The 18805-nt window shown below is 33.0% G+C and overlaps 1 pseudogene; it reads left to right on the forward strand.

Moving 5' to 3' along the window:
* Positions 1 to 16143, forward strand: part of LOC132305067 (uncharacterized) — a 34867-nt pseudogene extending 18724 nt beyond the window's left edge.
* Positions 16144 to 18805: the final 2662 nt, after the last annotated feature.

An 18805-nucleotide genomic window follows, 5' to 3' on the forward strand; every position in this document is an offset into this window, starting at 1 on the left:
ATCAAATATAAGTACTTAGGAGTATTATAGGTTTTCTCATATGGAGGATATATATGCAAATTCTTGTGTGCACTTTATCGTCTAGTACACCGAAGATGATCATAATTCCATGAGATATGATAAGTCAAAAGTTGTTAATATTAGGTACTAAGGGCCTTATATTCTAATGGTATTTCATTTATTTCTTGAAATGAATGATGAGAGTTTGAGTTTCCAAAAAAACAAAATGGGTGTGTGTGTTTTAATACTAGCAAAATTGAGTTAACAAAAAAAAAACCGTAATTCTACTAAAATAATAATGATAAAAAGATTTTAAAGAAAAATCACATCTTTGAAATGTACATATATTTGCATGGTTGCCAAACACCTAGAGTTTTGCTAAAATTCCAATGATGCACCCATTGAATTATTGGTAAAGCTGGGGGTCCCAATTATGGTGGTTGGAAAATTTAATTTAATTTTATTGTTGTTCAAGCCGACCGGTCGCCTTCTGTAGCACAATTTGTTGTTGACTGGGGGTCCCAATTATGGTGAAATTGCAGGCATGGAGTGAAGCAACCGAGGAATCCATGGTCAGATGGTCCGAATTTTGTGACCCAGTGCCCCATCAGACCAGGAGCAAATTTCAGTTATGAGCTCATTTTCTCAACAGAGGAAGGAACCCTGTGGTGGCATGCTCATAGTGACTGGACACGAGCCACCGTCCATGGTCCCATCATTGTTCACCCTAAAAATGGAACCACTTACCCATTTCCCAACCCTCATGCAGAAATTCCCATTGTTCTATGTAAGGAGATATCTTATATATATATATATATATATATATATATAAGTAATCATGCATAAATATATCATGAATCAATTATATATGTATATATCTTAAGGCTTAATTTGGTTGGTTTTTATTGTATATATGTAGCATCTTGGTACAAGGGAGATGTGATGGAGGTAATTGAATCAGCAGTAGCATCTGGAGGCGATCCCAATAAGTCTGATGCTTTCACCATCAATGGCTTACCTGGAGATCTATACAAAGATCTATTCAATTGTTCGACAGATGGTATATATATGTGTATATTAAAAATAAAAAACACAGATTTCCTTTTTTAAAGGTATATTAAAAGTATTTTGGAGTTTTTATAAATACAAAAAAAAAAAAAAAATTGACATTCAACTGATTTTAGGGAACAATTTATACATATTTTCAAATATTAAGGATTTATATTCATATACTAAATAATTAGAATGTTTTTTAACACTTTATCCTTAATTTAATTTAAGGATTATTACATATAAATGAACTTAGGGTACCATATTTACTAAGAGACTGAGTCAAAGTCCCATAATTTCTTTAAAATGGGTTTGACCCAAAAGCTGAGGTGACACATGAAAAAATACTGTTTGATATTTATGTTGCCTAAAATACCCTTTTTCCTATTTTATGTGTTGCCTAAAATGCCCTTTTTTACACTTGCCTAATTTCAAGCCCTAATGCCTTTCATATTCCATTCGGTGTAGCCCTCTCCCACGACTCTTTCTCCCTCACTTGTTTCCTGCGATACAGATACAATCTGCCATGGCACGAACAATCTTTGATCTGTTGAAGGGAAATCAAATACTCAGGATCAACGGTTCCTCTTTCCCTCTTTGATGAAACCCTAACCTTTCTCTTCCTAATTTCTGGTGTAGTGGCAATAACTGGACGGTTGGAAACAATTGGGGTTTTTTACCGTCATCTCAGCCTCTGGTCACGTTCTAACTCTTGAAATAGGTACTGTTTGTGTTGATGAATCTGAAATATATGCATATTTATATTTGTGGTATTGTTCATTAAAGACTGATACACTTTCGATCAAACCTCCTCCAGTTCGCCATCAATCGAAGCAAGTCTTAAGCCTTAAATGATAACACACGGCTCAAATTCCTTTGTCTGATCAGTAAGCAAATCGTAACTTTTTCTATTTAATTCCTTCCTCTTGATTCCTTTTTCACACAGACTCGCTAACACACACATATGTATATGTATCTGTGTGTATATATTGAACATATTGCAATTGATTTTATTTCTTTTCGTCATTAATCTATGCTCCTCTGCTTTTGAGAAAAAGAAAAAACATATATAAGTATTTGATGGTGGACTTGTTGGATCAGTTTACGAGCCTTTTAGGATTAGTCTCAACATAGAAATCCAAAAAATTTGATATCAAATGCTTATAAAACATTTGAGATCAAGTTTGGATTTTGGTGGATTAGGACCTTTAGATTTTATTTATTTAAGGTCGCTAAATCATTTAAAATTAGATAACCAATACTATACTAAAATTTCTTCAAATTTTAGCAATTTTAAAAAAATTAAATTAGATAGAGACCTCTTAGCCTGCCCTGGACACCAAAGTAGGCAATAGTTCAATAATTTCCTACTGAACTAAGTGTGTAGCATATATGTTTCATCATCCCATTTATCTTAATTTGCTGCTCATCATTGTGGAATGTGGGCTTCAGTTTTAAAGCAGATTAAATAAACAGTGCTCCATTGATGTGGATTATTATTCTCTTAATGGATTAGTCAAAATGACTCAAAAACATGTGATCTTGGAGACATACTTCGTTAAGCAGAAGAAAACAAAGTGTATAAGAAAAAGAAAAGTTGGAAAGGATAATCTTAAAAAGCTTTCTTTTATCTCCTAGACTCCAAAGATAACAATGAGCAGCAAGTGTTCATTTAAATACGTTTATAAATCATAATCCAACGTAATAGATGGGTGTTTTACATTAATTAATATTTCTTTGTCATAATGGGTGATGTGTGAAAATCATTTGTTGGTCAGTTATTCAAATTCCAACCTTTGTTAATGATAGCATTCTTTATATATTTAAATTACTTCTTCTAAGTTTGATCTAGTGTTATGTGTGTAAATCTTTAACTAGGAATTTTATACACATTACATACATATATATATACACACACATATTCTATTTCTTCATTCCATAGTCTTAAATCTTTAACTAGGAATTTAGGAGTTAAAATTCAAAGCAACCAACACATAGGTAGTCCAATTAGTTTTTACTTATAATTAATTATTATAAGTCAATTTGGATCAAGAATTATTCAAGATTGTTGCCTCTTTCTCAAATGGCATGTAGAGTATACCTTTGTGTAATGTATCTTTAGGCATCTACGCACATGATAGGGTTGATGCAAAAGCTAGCAAACTCTATAAATGAGGCTTTTTTAATATACGTATTTAGTATTAATTTATCAAAAAAATGTATTTAGTATTAATTTATTATTCCAACATTTCCTTGTACTTGTCTCCCCCATTTTCAAGACTTACACATATAAATTATGTGTGTGAAAAATATTCAACACTCTGCTCTCTCGTTATTTAACTCTCAATTTTTTATTTTCAATTTATATTGTCCTATTTAACTCTTAATTCATCTCATAATCTCCCTCATCTTGTAAATATGTTTGTTGTACACATAGTGATACAATTATCTAGTAATCAATGGCATTGATTTTGTGGTTGTATTTTAATTTGAAAAAGGTCTGTAGTGTGTGTTTAGGAAAAGTTTAATCTTGACACCGCCTATCCCTATTGAGGGAATTGGTAGTGTTTCGCTGTAAATAGAGGTAGCCCTTCACCTGATGAAAACACAACGAATCCTTGGAAGCAAAAGGGGAGGGACAAGACAAATTTAAATTTATTTATTTATTTTGATTTGAAAAGGTCTGTAGTGTGTATTTAGGAAAAGTTTAATCTTGACACCGCCTATCCCTATTGAGGGAATTCGTAGTGTTTCGCTGTAAATAGAGGTAGCCCTTCACCTGATGAAAACACAACGAATCCTTGGACACAAAAAGGGAGGGGCAAGGCAAATTTAAATTTATTTATTTATTTATTTTTACCAATGAACGACCCTTTCACTTACATTAGCGAGATAGGACAACCAATTGGAGAGAATGGATCTAAGTTTACTTCTTATGTAGGAGTTCTAGTGAGGGAGATGGTTTTAGAGTTCCAATTACATTAGTAGGATGAAAAAACTATCAACTAATGACATTGAGATGTTATGGGCTTGCATAAAGAATTGAAAAGTTAGAATAAATATTTGGACTTTGGACTTGCTCCATTGATGTCTACAATCTTCCTCACCCCAAAACAACATTCGGACTTTGGACTTGTCACTCTATTCCAACCTAAAGCATGTAATTTTCTATTCTCAGAATTAGATCCCCACAAGAGATCCCTTATCTTCTTCTCCATGTACTTAATCTGTAATGACCCGAAATTAGGGGCACAAACAAAACATGATTCGGAAACCGTCCGGATAAATTCTCCAAAAATCATCCAATAAAAAATTCATAGTCCATTCATTGTCCCAATTATACTTAAACAACCTCAATACACTTCCAATTCGCTACAGCGGATAATTAACAACTTAAACATGTCACAAACAACCTCAAAACAAAATCTGCGCTGCCACTAGTTTAGAAATTCGTAGAAAATTCATTTTAAATTGAAATGGAGCAAACGAAAATGATTTGAAAAGTAGACTCAAAGGGTTATGTGACACTGTAATTCCCAGCAACTTAAGCTTTGCCAATAAAATCAGTTTTTGGAAGGAAAATGGCTGACTAAGAATGAGCTGAAAATAAAGTGTTTCAGAAAACTTCATTCATTAGAAAAATATCCGGAGCTAAGAAAATTCCACTAAATTCATTTTTAGAAAGTAGACTTAGGGAAGTATAAAACTGGAAATTTTTATAAAGATCCGATCTCGAAAAGTTGGTCAAATAATTCAAGTAAAATCTGATTTCCAGCATATGTAAACTTCGGACAGCTGGTACTCTCGAATTTTTAGAAAAATATCTGCTGATCCAAAAATTACGAAATTTTATGGAGAAATACTAGATATATAAAGGAAGTTGTGGTAAAAGTTTAAAAGCATTTGGATCAATACAGCTCCTTGGAGAAAATTTTGAGTTTCAGCAAAATTGAAAGAAAACTGAATTTCCTGTACAACAAAACAATTTCTGATTCCCCATCATCAATTCCATCATTCAAACCCACAAGAAACATCAACAAGAAGTCTCTAGATATCCATAGGGTAATTTAGATACATGGATAACCACATGAAATCCTCAATTTTACATCAATTCCCAAAATTACAATTGAATCAAGCATTTTATGCTTTTGTGTGCTAAGAAACCTTCAAAATTTGACGATGCACATTTTAACTTATTAATCCACATAAAGAAGGTAATATTTTCAATTAATTTTGTGGCATCTTAAGACATAATCTATTGTTGATGTTATTATCTTACGTTGTTTTGTGGCCAACTGTTGGCCTATGAGTTTTGTCATTACTTCAGAATCATCCTCAAGGCAGTTTTGGCTTCATATTTTGATTTTCTATTCTAGATTATGCTATGAAACCAACCCTCCTTATGGATGTGCAATATGACTTACTAAAATCATCATGCCACTTTTTCTTTGTTAAAAGGGAAAGGTGTAGAACAATAGTTGTAGAAATGTCAACTTTGCCAACTCTTCCATCACTCCTGTTAGATTAGTTGGCATTTCCATCTAAATTTTAAAGGTAACTGAAAATAAGTGAAAAAATGGAGGTGGTTAATGTAAAATGAGGAGCATGGGCATAGACTGAGCCAAGTGTCCATATGGAATCTGTTGCAACTTTAATTTATTAGACAATGTTGTGGTCAAAACTCTACTTATCATTATCATTAATGTGGATTAAATTGCAAGCAGTTTTATGGTCACTTTAACTGTGAATGTTGTTTCTGTATTTTGATTTTTTTTTTTTTTTTTTTACTATGGTGCAATGGTAAAAGCTCAGATTGACAAGCGTGAAACGCTAGTTCAAGTCTTGAGAGCAGCTAGTCATTGCAAAATAATGTGTCCAGTCTTCCTCTCCGAGCACCCTACGTAGGCAGGACAACAATAAAATTTTAAAATTTTGACATTCCTCAATCAGTCAACATACACCAACATGGTGTATAGGAAGGAAACAAAAAGTTGTGTCTAATGGGAATTCATGATACAGCCCTTTCTTGCAATGTACTTATATTCCTTAAATGAAAAAAGAGAAGACTTGACCAGTCGTTTGATTGAAGCAGGGAGAGTGTTTAGCCCTTGATATTTGGGTTTTAAATGTTGTGTTCATTATTTCTTGTACAGCATATGGTTATATACTTGTAGATGCAAGGTTTTGTGCGACACCTACTTCTTCCTTCTGCAACTCATATTATCTAGAGCTTGAGTAATGTTGGATATTCTTAACAATCATGTGTATAACAATTATGCCTTTCTAATTTAGTTATCTTTTTTTATTTTCAATCATTTGCACTTCAAATATGATCCACATGCAAGCATGTAAGAGTAATATCAGACTGTGTTGTTTCATATGTTCACTAGAACAACTTTCTACCACGGTTATACACCGTGGTAGAAAATAGACTTTCTATCACGGTGCTGAACCGTGGTAGAAAGTCGACTTTTTACCACGGCTGTTTCTATCACGGTTCAAAACCGTGGTAGAAACCCTTTTCCATCGTGATAAAAAGTCATTTTTCTTGTAGTGACAAGGTCCGAACCGGTCCTAAGTCCTCAAGTCCCTCGCCCATGCTTGTGAACAATATGGATTCCAAACAACAAATAACTGAAAAGGCCATAATATGTAATTAGAATGGTGGAAAAATTGTAGTTTATGCTGTTCATAAGAGAATATGTTTGGCTGTGAATATGAAGCTTGTTTAAAACTTATATAGCATGAGTCTATGGCATACACTAAAATAGATATGATCATTTGAAAGAAGTACCCAATCTCAGACTCTGAAGGTTAATTTATTTTCCTTATTAAGTCCTCAATTTGTCTTTTCTGATTTCTATATCCCTCTGGCTATCACTGTATTTCTAAATTATTTATTTATTTAATTTTTGGCTCTTTTGTCTAGATGTTGTCAAATCATCACATGGCTACAATTCATATGATTTCTGTGAATTGGGCTCCATATAAGAGAACATATGATGCCATAGAGAGATATGTGAGGTGTTGTCAAATCATCACATGGCTAAAAATAGTGGTGCTAGGTGTATTTATTTTTCAATGTGTTCAAGTGTGTATTTATTTTTCCTTCAATAAAATAAGTGATTGTGTTTCTAAAAATGTACCATGTATGAAGTTGAGAACATGAGAATTCCCTCATGGAACTATAAATGGTTTGTGTTGTGCTTGCCAATGTAATAATATATTTAAATCAGTTGATCCTTGCAATAGTTTCTCTTGTCTTGGTTTTGTTTATTTCTGTATGTTATTTTGTTCGTACATTTTGGTAATAGTTTCTTCGCTACATTTTGTTTGAATAACTGATGATATCTCTTTGATTCATAAATGACAATCTTGTTCTTTCCCTTTTATGATTAGCATACTGAATTTGAGACTTGTGTGATGCAGCTACTTGCTTGGATTTTGTACCATAGACAATGAGGTGGTTTTTTGACAAGTGCAGACTGAAACTCAATAAGAGAAATGGTTTATAAACATGCTAAACAGGAGTGCTAGGAAATTGATGATATTCTTGACAAATGGATTTAGTTCCTATTTTGGAACATTGATGAATGCTAAATTGTTTTGGAACATTAGTAAACGATGAATTTTTTAATTGTAGAATGAATTTTTTGTTCTAGTGATAGGCAGACACCATTCATGCACAACTTGAAAAAGTGATGGATGAAATAATTTAAACATTATTCAAATGATATAAATAATTTATAGGAGGAAATCTATTTGAAAAAGAAATTAACATTATAATAGTTTTATTAAAATAAAAACATTAGATGAGTAAATTGCACTTACAAATAGGGATGCCAATACTCTGCCTTAGGACAACAATGCCACTGTTTATAACTTTTTCAAACACTAAAGCTTTTTCTTGATGATGTGACCATACCTCTTTATCTGCCATGGTCCAAGGCTTATTTACATTATTTGGCTTTTTGTTCAATCACATGGCTAGTCCTTTTTGTCAAATCATGATATAGGTAAAATTCATTCACATGTCTGTAAATTAGGCTCTATAAATAGACATATGGCATATGCACAAAACTATAACATTAGCACTAGTAAATCTCAGTTGTTGATGTATGGACCGAAAGTATATAGAGCGAAAGTACTCGTTAAGAGATGCGTGGATTGAAAGTAGTTGTTTTACATTCTCAATCGTTCTTAAAACTATTCCATTTTTAACTCCTCACATCGATGGTTCATTTTTTTTTTATGTAACACTAACCTGGCATATAATCATCGTCCCTTCTATCGGGATTTGGTGTGTATTTATTTTTCAATGTGTTCAAGTGTGTATTTATTTTTCCTTCAATAAAATAAGTGATTGTGTTTCTACAAATGTACCATGTATTTATTTTGCTATTGTAGACATAATACGTGCCATTCGGAAAATAAAGTGTCTGTGCCTTACACTCATCCCAGTTTGTGTATATTCCAACATTTCGGCTAATGAAAACAACATAGTATTTTCGTCCTCCCATCAGCTATCTACAAAAAATTAACATTATCAAAATACAGACATTACATAATTGTTATTTGTGTCACATAGATTTCTAAGTGCACTTATAAATAATTACATTACATAATCAAAATGCAGTTAGAAATCTATTTTTTTTAAAAAAATTATAATAACTTTAATTAAATAGAATCAAAATAAAGACATTGGATAATCAAAGTGCACTTAGAAATGTATTTGGAAAAAATAAGTCCCTTTTGCGAGGGTACCACTTTTTTCCCAAAGGTACCACGTTTTTGAACTGAAGGTACCACTTTTTGGCGTCAATGTATCACGTTTTCTCTTAACACTTATTCATGGTGCTAATGGAGCTGTTTATGGATGTAATGTGTAACTTAATTACCGTTGTGGGGTGTAATACCATTTTCAATTGCAAAAATAAGTCCCTTTTGCAAGGGTACCACTTTTTTTCCCAAAGGTACCATGTTTTTGAACTGAAGGTACCACTTTTTAGCGTCAAGGTACCACGTTTTCTCTAAACACTTATTCATGGTGCTAATGGAGCTGCTTATGGATGTAATGTACAACTTAATTACCGGTGTGGGGTGTAATACCATTTTCAATTGCAAAAATAAGTCCCTTTTACGAGGGTATTACTTTTTTCCTAAGGGTACCACGTTTTTTAACTGAAGGTACCACTTTTTGGCGTCAAGGTACTACGTTTTCTCTAAACATTTATTCATGGTACTAATGGAGCTGTTTATGGATGTAATGTGCAACTTAATTACCGGTGTGGGGTGTAATACCATTTTCAATTGCAAAAATAAGTCCCTTTTGCGAGGGTACCACTTTTTTCCCAAGGGTACCACATTTTTGAACTGAAGGTACCACTTTTTGGCGTCAAGGTACTACGTTTTCTAAACACTCGCTTAGCTAGCTTGAAGAATATTTTGTGTTATTCATGGTGCTAATGGAGCTATTTATGGATGTAATGTGCAAATTAATTAGCGGTGTGGGTTGTAATGCCATTTTCAATTACAAAAATAAGTCCCTTTTACGAGGGTACCACTCTTTTCCCAAAGGTACCACGTGGTTGAACTGAAGGTACCACTTTTTGGCGTCAAGGTACCATGTTTTCTAAACACTCGCTTAGCTAGCTTGGAGAATATTTTGTGTTCATCATGGTGCTAATGGAGCTGTTTATGAATGTAATATGCAACTTAATCACATTACACATATATGTTTATTGAGATAGTGTGCTATTTCTTTGACAACTATTGAGATTAAAATATCCATTTATCGACACCATGGAACCAAGGAAACAACAGGCCAATTTTCCATTCATTAAACTGCTTCAATTTTAAACTCCATCAAATTTGAAATTAGTACATTAATATTATAGTGAAAGAAAATTCAGTGAGACCCTAATATAATAAGCCATACAATACTAATTCATGAAAAACCAAAAGAGCAACTTCATTTGATTCCATCTAAGGTAGATGCTAGTATAATAAGCCATACAATAGTTGCAAAAACATACCAACTTAATCCACAATCAAAAGTTGCAAAGCTACTCTTCTTTAAAACTTAAAAAATAGCTAACACCAACAGATTGCAAAATACATGCCAAAAAAATGACACTGTTCAACATTACAAATGTCCTATATCCCACATCACTTGGCGTAACACGGATCTGAGCGCCAGATTCAAGGGTGAGATGGGATGTTCTAGGATCAAAGTGTTCTACCAACCATAAGCATAGGTTACGCTACAAAATGGTACACTCGATGTCTAAAAAGGACCCAAACCCAATCTCTTGTACAACACCTTTTTGACTTCACTTAAATTGCAAACCGTTTCCTTGAATTTATTTGGAGAAAACCGGGTATTGAACATCTACAAATAAATTACCAACAGAGGGACATTAGATACAATAAGGAAGGATAGAGCACATATATGGACAGAATTTAAATAAATAGAACAAGGTTACATTGCCTTTTATGTTGCTAGTGATGAAATAGGCTCAAATATAAACCAGCCTCGTGTGTATGTGTGTGAGAGATTATTATTTTTCAAGTTTGCAATCTCTTATTGTATTTAGTTTAAGTGTCCCACTTTTTATGTCCCTTTTGATACACACACACACACACACACACATACACACACACGTATATATTTATATTTGTAGGTAACACACAAATTTGGATACTCGCTAGTACAGGCTTTCTTGCGTAGTTTAGGTGAAGGGCAAAGAAGGCTTCTGTGTACTTTACTATACAATTAAATCAAGGATGTAACACTATGAAATCTAATATGAAACGACAAAAAATTTCTAAATTAAATACGATATGTTGAATGAGTGTTGCATCCTTAAAGTAAATGTATTCACGAATGTAATACCGATTTTGCATGGACATTGTGTCTTCAATTTAGGATATTGTTTTTCGGATTTAAATTGCACAAAATCTTTAATTTCACTAGATTATGAAATTGAGACTTTTGAGTTAAAAATAACCTTATTCAAAGTACTTTTAAAGTCAGTAAAATGTTTTAATGTCCGAACAAGAAAATTCATTTTAAGTTACAAGGATAACAAGTGAGTGATGATATTTAGTCCATTTTAAGTTACAAGGATAACAAGTTACAAGGAAATGAAAGGTCACTTTGCCCAGAATGCACTTCACCCCCCCTCCCCCCCCAACTGTTTCATTCACTCTACTATGTTAAAAACCCATCCCAGGTAAAACTTATTATTATAATAATTTTATAGATCCAAATAATCACCATAATTAAGCCATTAGCTTAATATTAATCCTATATTAATTAGAAATAAAGGAAACATTTTTGTTTTAGGAAACATAAAAAGTATATTGTTTTAATTCATGCCCACCACATAATTTAAGGAAATGTTAAACGCGTCATGCAACATCTCATGCATCAATATTAGGCATTTATCTAGTTTCATGCATCGAATCATCTATATCATCTTCAGGGCTTCTTACTCCAAATGCGTCATGCAACATCTCATGCACGCCATCCTGTTCGTCTATGTCCTCATTCTCTACCGTTTGATTAGTAACACCATAAGATTCTCTCCCCATGAAGCACCCAATGTGTGTAAATTTTAAGAAACCCGTCAACAATAATATCATCTAATGCATCTTGACGGCACTTCCACAAGCAATTGCAAAACGTAACACATGGGCACAATATCATCTTGACTATGCCTATATTGTCAAATGCAACATCCAAAAAGATTCTAACTCCTCTTAGGTGTTCTTTGCTCACTTTATTTATCAAGCACAAAAAAAGTTTAACTATTAAAGAAATGACCTAGCTAATTTCAATAGGACATCGTTAATTTTGTCAATGAAGCCAAAACTTGGTTTCATCATTATCTTGATAATCAAGCTAATAAACTGAATTGAAGAGAATGATGAACAATTGGCTATTTAAAACTATTAAAGAAATGACCTAGCTACCAAAAAAAACTATAAAGGAAATGGGATATTAAGATGCCAAGAGACCAGCTCATCTGTAGTGTCATTAGCAAGCAAAACAATAAACAACTCTTTGAGTAAAAACTATACCATGTGTCATACTGATCATAGAAATTTATAATGGATTGTATATAATTTTTGGTAAATAAAATGGATTGTATATAATTTTTGGTAAATAAAATGGATTATAGGACCTGAGTATCTAACCAACCACTACATGGAAGGCTTGTCTCTCCTCCCCTGGACCTAATTAATAGTAATTAAACCCGTGACATCAACTCTTTATGACTAGAATAGTGAGTCAGGAAAAAGAATAAACATGTGAACCTTAACAGCAGATCGCTATAAACAAATTAAATGGAAGTTAGTTAAAGAGACCATGAGGGAATACTACTAAAAGGGGAAGTCTTCAGCAATTATTGCGAGTATGAGGCTTCCCGAGTGGAAAAATAACATTTGATGTTAGTAATTTTCTAGTATTAGATTGACAACTGATTTTGAGGTCATAGTGAAAATTTATGATGTTAACCACCTTAACTCCTATTACTTTTGTAAATAAGCACTTATTGAAGAAAGGAACCACAAAGCAAGCCTAAGTGCAACAAGGTGATGACTGAAGAGAAACGTTAAAAGACAGCCATAATGCCAGCTACGAAACAAAATTGTCCAATTCGCAATGCTAAAAACCAGTAAAGACAAGGATCAAAAGGCAAGTCAACTTATACCTTTTGCATTTTCCACTTTGCTGCTAAGGTAATCGTTCTTGTGTACTGTGGATTTGTTTAGACCTGGTCTACACCGCTTGAAGCCTCACCAAGATCATGTCCTGCCAAATGCTGTCTCAAATCAAAGATTTCAAATTAAAAAACCGGATTTGATATTTTAGAAAAACAATCATATACTCTCAATTTCAGAGTCGAAAAAAAAAAAAATGGGAACAATCAAGCACCTGTATTTTCTTCCATCACTTCCTAAAAACAATATCATTAAGTCTTTTTGGCAATTTTTTTAGTGAATTTCTGGTTAAAAAAAAAAGGATCAGTGAAAAGTCATATCGTTGCGCCAGGAATATGACATATTTAAGAAAATAAATAAAACAATTAGTGAACAGAACAATCTAATTCATGGGTCAAATTCAAACTAGTGGAATGTTACTAGTCAAGGGAGGGTTCGTTAATCTAGATGTCTGAAAACCCAGGTTAATTGAAGAACACAGAAGGTTAGTATTAGCATGGTAACCACAGTTCATGTGCCTAAGTTTGAAATCAGACAATTAAGCCTCAAGTTCTTTGATAGAAAGCAACAATACGACAATGCAGTAGAATTCTTGTATATTCTATTTAAACACGTTATAGATCTAGTCTTCAAGTATTCAATACCTCCACCACTCCACACTTGACTGCCACTATAATTTCACACCCCGAACCAACCAATGGCAACACCAGTTTATAACAACTAAGTCCCTCAACCTTATACCATGAATAACCACACCACTTTTGCTTTGGCTAAACACAAATTATAGCTTCTTAGTTCATGAATGATTCACAAATTTTTCGTATTGTGGGGGGAAAAAAATAGTATAATTAGAGATTCACAATAACCTACACATTTGAATACATGAGTAACTATAAAAAGGTAAGACGATAAATATTGAACTCAATTAACAACTAAAGCATAAATATATTTAAACAAGCAGGGAAGCACTAAATCAGAAAACCAATTTCGTCACAACATCAACATGCTATCTATTTCCTCATGCAAACAAATAATGTTTTTTTTATCAACAATATATGCAGACAAAAGAATAAAAAGGGAAATTCAACTGCAAGCAAAATAAAAATACCATGTTAATCAAATCTGGCAAAGAATAAATGAAAAAATAATATGAAACAAATAAAGAAAAACGAAATGCAAGGTAGATTTTGCTAACTGGATTTCAGAGACCCAAGGAGTAGGTGCTGATCATCTTTGTTAAACAAGTTGAACCAACATGCTTAAGCTTTTAGGGTAATTGCCTCGCACATTGCACAACCAAAGCTACACCAGAGAGAGGCCACGGATGACAACTACTACATAGAAACTGCAATCTATGAAAATAGCACGTATTGTTTGGTGCAACACCAAACCAATCTCCAAGACATTCACTACTCCAGCCCAATTATGCCCATTTTCTTGAGGAAACTAACTTTCATCATGGAAGTCCTAAAGGATTCATCACTCCGACTATACTATAGGTGAAGAGAAGAGGGGAATTCACTGGACAGAAACAGAAATCATAACGATTAAAATCACAGAAGGCGATTATAACAAGGTACCTTCGTCCTTGCTCACTCGCTGGTAGAATTGAACAATAGTGACTGGTCGCTAGCCTTCGTCACTCCCCTCTGATCGCTGCTCGCTGTTCATCGTCTTCTTCGTCGCACGAAAGTCATCATATGGCTAGGGCGCTGTTTTACAGAGAGGCAGAGAGAGAGGGCTGCTGCACTGAACGAATGGTTATGATATTAGGGCTTGCAATTAGGTCATTGTAGGAAAGGGTATTTTAGGCAACACATAAAATAGGAAGAAGGGTATTTTAGGCAACAGAAATATGAAACAGTATTTTTTCATGTGCCACCTCAGCTCTTGGGTCAAACTCATTTTAGAAAAATATGAAATTTTGACTCAGCCTCTTAGTAAATATGGAGCCCTAACCCCATTTATATGTAATAATCCCTTTAATTTATCTCATCAACACATCAATTAAAATCATTGCAGGGATATTCAAAATAATAGTGGAGTACGGCAAGACCTATCTTCTTCGCATGGTGAATTCAATATTGAATGAGGAAATGTTCTTGATGCTTGCGAATCACACCCTCACTGTTGTTGGGATTGATGGAGCTTATGTCAAACCCATAGTTACAGACTATATCATGATAACTCCGGGACAGACCATGGACATTCTGATCAAAGCAAATAAGACCCCAAACCAATATTACATGGCGTCGAGAGCCTACGGAGAAACAGCTTATGACAACACCACCACCACTGCCATACTTCAATACAAAGGCAACTATACAGTTCCATCAACGCTTCCATTCCCGGACCTTCCGGAATTCGAAGACATTGATGCTGTAACTAATTTTACGAATCAAATCAAGGTTCTGACCAGCAGTGCCCACCCAGTCGACGTCCCACAATCAATCGACAAACGTCTCATTATAACTATTTCTATGAACACACTGCCGTGTAACGAGAGTACATGTACCGGTGCTAACAGGCTCGCGTCGAGTTTGAACAATGTTAGTTTTCAGGAACCAGCCATGGATATATTGCAAGCTTACTACAGACAGATAGGAGGGGTGTTTACCATGGATTTTCCGGGTGAGCCGCCTTATGTTTTCAATTATACGGCGGATTCTGTGCCGGATAATTATACGACGCCGGACACGGGCACGAAGGTGAAAGTTTTGGAATATAATACCAGTGTGGAGATAGTGTTCCAGGGGACTAATGTGATGGGGGTAGCTGAGAATCATCCAATGCATCTGCATGGGTATAGCTTTTATGTAGTTGGAATGGGGTTTGGAAATTTCGACAATGAGAATGACCCAGCAGGATATAATTTGGTTGATCCACCTGAAATGAATACCGTTGGTGTCCCTAGAAATGGATGGACCGCCATCAGATTCATAGCTGATAATCCAGGTACTTAATTACATTACAAGTTATCATATTTGTATTCCTCGTATCTTCCGATACGCGACGTATCGATCGATACATCATCATTTTTCAAATCTGATACATGATTCGTATCAGTCAATTAACACTAGTTTTGTCACAGTACGTTACACCGCGATCGATATTGCAACGTAACTGATATTGCCAACCACCGATTTTATACGCTCCACTAGTCAGTTAGTCAATTAATTTTTATATATATATATATATATAATGACGGATATATATTGTTAAAATGATGCAGGGGTGTGGTTCATGCACTGCCACTTGGAAAGACATGCCAGCTGGGGTATGGATGCAGTGCTAATTTTGAAGAATGGGACCACCACAAAAACGAGTATGAGACGGCCCCCACGTCACTTGAATCCTTGTTGAGTTCCTCACAATTGACTCATTGAACTTATATTTCATAAGGAAAATAAGGATAACGTGCATACATATATATATATATATGTCCATATTTGTTGCGAGGCTTTCTTTCAAATGTTGTTGATTCATGTCATGGATGTTTTTAGTATGTATTTCTTTGTATCAAATTTCTACAAGGGTATCAATAATTATTTAATGTGTTGAAGATTATTGTATTATTTGTGAGTTGTGATAAATTAATGTCACATGCTTATTTTATCCAAATTGTTGCTTAATGAGATATTTATTAAATTAAAGCAATCACATAAAAATATAATAAGTTAAGTAGAGTTAAGAAGATACTGGATTTTAGTGAGAAAAACTAATTTAAAAAAACCTCAAGAATCTTCACGTGTTTCAACCGAAGCAATCAACTATATATAAGTTCGATTTAGACTCACACCTTTTCACTCTACCAAGATCCAATTTGCTGAAGGTCTCTCAGCCTTTGCTACTCCTCCAACAGCTCTCGACTTTAAGCTCTAGCCAAAAAGAGAAACCAAACAGAAAAATGATTCAAATTAACTTTTTGGTCAACAAGAGCGCAATCGGTTGCGTTGAGTGCAACCAGTTCCGCTTAGCCGATTTGGCGACAGGCTCAGCATTGGTAGAGAGTTATTATTAAAAAGACAAATTTAAAAACAACCGAGCACAATCGATTGTGTGGAACACGACCAGTTCGTGGCAACAATTTATTTTCCTGAAATACAGTTCTTTAAAAGTCATTATAGATGCTTAAGTTATGAGTGTATCAAAGTGTAGACACGATCCATATGCTTTATTTGATAACTAAATTTGTTGTACAATGTTTCATATATATATATATATATATATATTCTACTTTTAGATTTAAATTACCAAATATGAATGCGATTTTTATTTCAACTTTTTTTTTTTTTTTTAATGAATTTAACAACAAAAATATAAAATAAAAATAGTTTTGAAAGATATTTCATAAAGTAATGTTAAAATTATCATTGCCGACATAAATTTTGCTTTCACTCAATAGTTTATATAAATACTTTATAGTCTCGCTTATAAAATTGGCGTGTTGATTTTTTTGCATAATGATTTTTAGAACACAATTTAGTCAATCTAAAATGAGTTTAGTGGGCTAACTAGAAAAATTTGTCGTCTATTTATTAGAGGACTATAAAGGAAAATTTTTTATTTGGAAAGATCTAAATTTAATTAATTCCACTCATCTTGTCTTGGACCATTTTTGATGTTGTTTTCAATTTTATTTTTGTCCACTTAAATAATTAATTATTAATTTATCTACAGAATATGATTCATTATAAACATATATTTTAAACGAACTCTGACCCACTCTGCGGACAACCCTACCCATCTTCACTCTGATAATGGCACTTGTAATCAATCAATAAAGCAAAACAGAATATGACCAGTCAAAAAGAAAAGAAAAATCTGGGAAAAAATATATTGAATGAATGAAGGGCTAAGAATGGAAATTTGAACACGGCTACACTTACATGCGTTCAGTGGCGTTTTCATTTTTTGTTTTTTGCAGTCGCAAATAAACATAAACATAATTTTGTTTTTTGAAGTAAAAATAAAAAGTAAAAATAACGTTTAGTAAATTTTGCTGTTGCCACAATTTTAATAACAAAAAACAAAAAGTAATATTTAGTAAAACATTTGTTACAAATTTTTTTTTTTTTTTGGAACATTTTTTTAATTTATTTTTTCATTCATCTATCAAAATCTAACTTTCAATCACAATAAAAGATATAATCTAAAAAGTAAATATATATATATATATATATATATATATATATATATATATATATGGCAAGATAAGCATACAATTGTATAATGTATATATATAGAATATAAAAATAGATTATATATATATACATATATATTAACAAAAAATCTGAAAACAAACCACAACCAATACATGTATAACAATCAGAAAAAGATAAAAAAAAAAAAAAAAAAATACCAACGTACAGTTGTATAATGTATATATATAGAATATAAAAATAAAATTTGTTTAATGTATATATAGACTATAAAAATACTAATAGAGTAATGTTAGTGGTTGTGTATTAATGGAAGAGTAATGTCAGTTGTTGCGTAAAAAACGAGAGAAATAATGGTAAAAATGTTTCCTCTGTTACAGTGAAAAAACATAGGAAACATCATTTTGATGTTTTCGCTTTCTTTCATAGAAATGTTTTCATTAAGAGGAAACAAAAACAAATTACTAAACATGATTTTTGTGTTTATTTATTTTTTTTTTTAAGAATTGACAACAAAAAACAAAAAATATTTTGAGTTACTGAACACACCCTTATTTAGGGAACTAAATGTTTTACCAAGTATTTTGGTAATGTCTTACACCTAACAAATTCAACAATACATGATCATAATTATTACTTTGACTTGGTATGGGTTTATTTTGATTCTATGCATATGCATGATTGGTTACACAATCATTATAACTAATAATTTTTCGTACCTACCACCTCACTGTTTATTTTGGTCCCATGAATGTAAGTAGCACATGCAAAACTGCTCCAACTCTGGTGGACTCACGTACGGTGGAATCTATGGGGAGCAAGGCTGTTTCTTCAGTTGTCCAAGACTTTTTTCGGACTTACAC

Source organism: Cornus florida, unplaced genomic scaffold (genome assembly GCF_030987335.1).
Source record: "Cornus florida cultivar Cherokee Brave unplaced genomic scaffold, ASM3098733v1 CherokeeBrave_3.0.0_Hap2_Chr04, whole genome shotgun sequence".
Classification (NCBI taxonomy): domain Eukaryota; kingdom Viridiplantae; phylum Streptophyta; class Magnoliopsida; order Cornales; family Cornaceae; genus Cornus; species Cornus florida.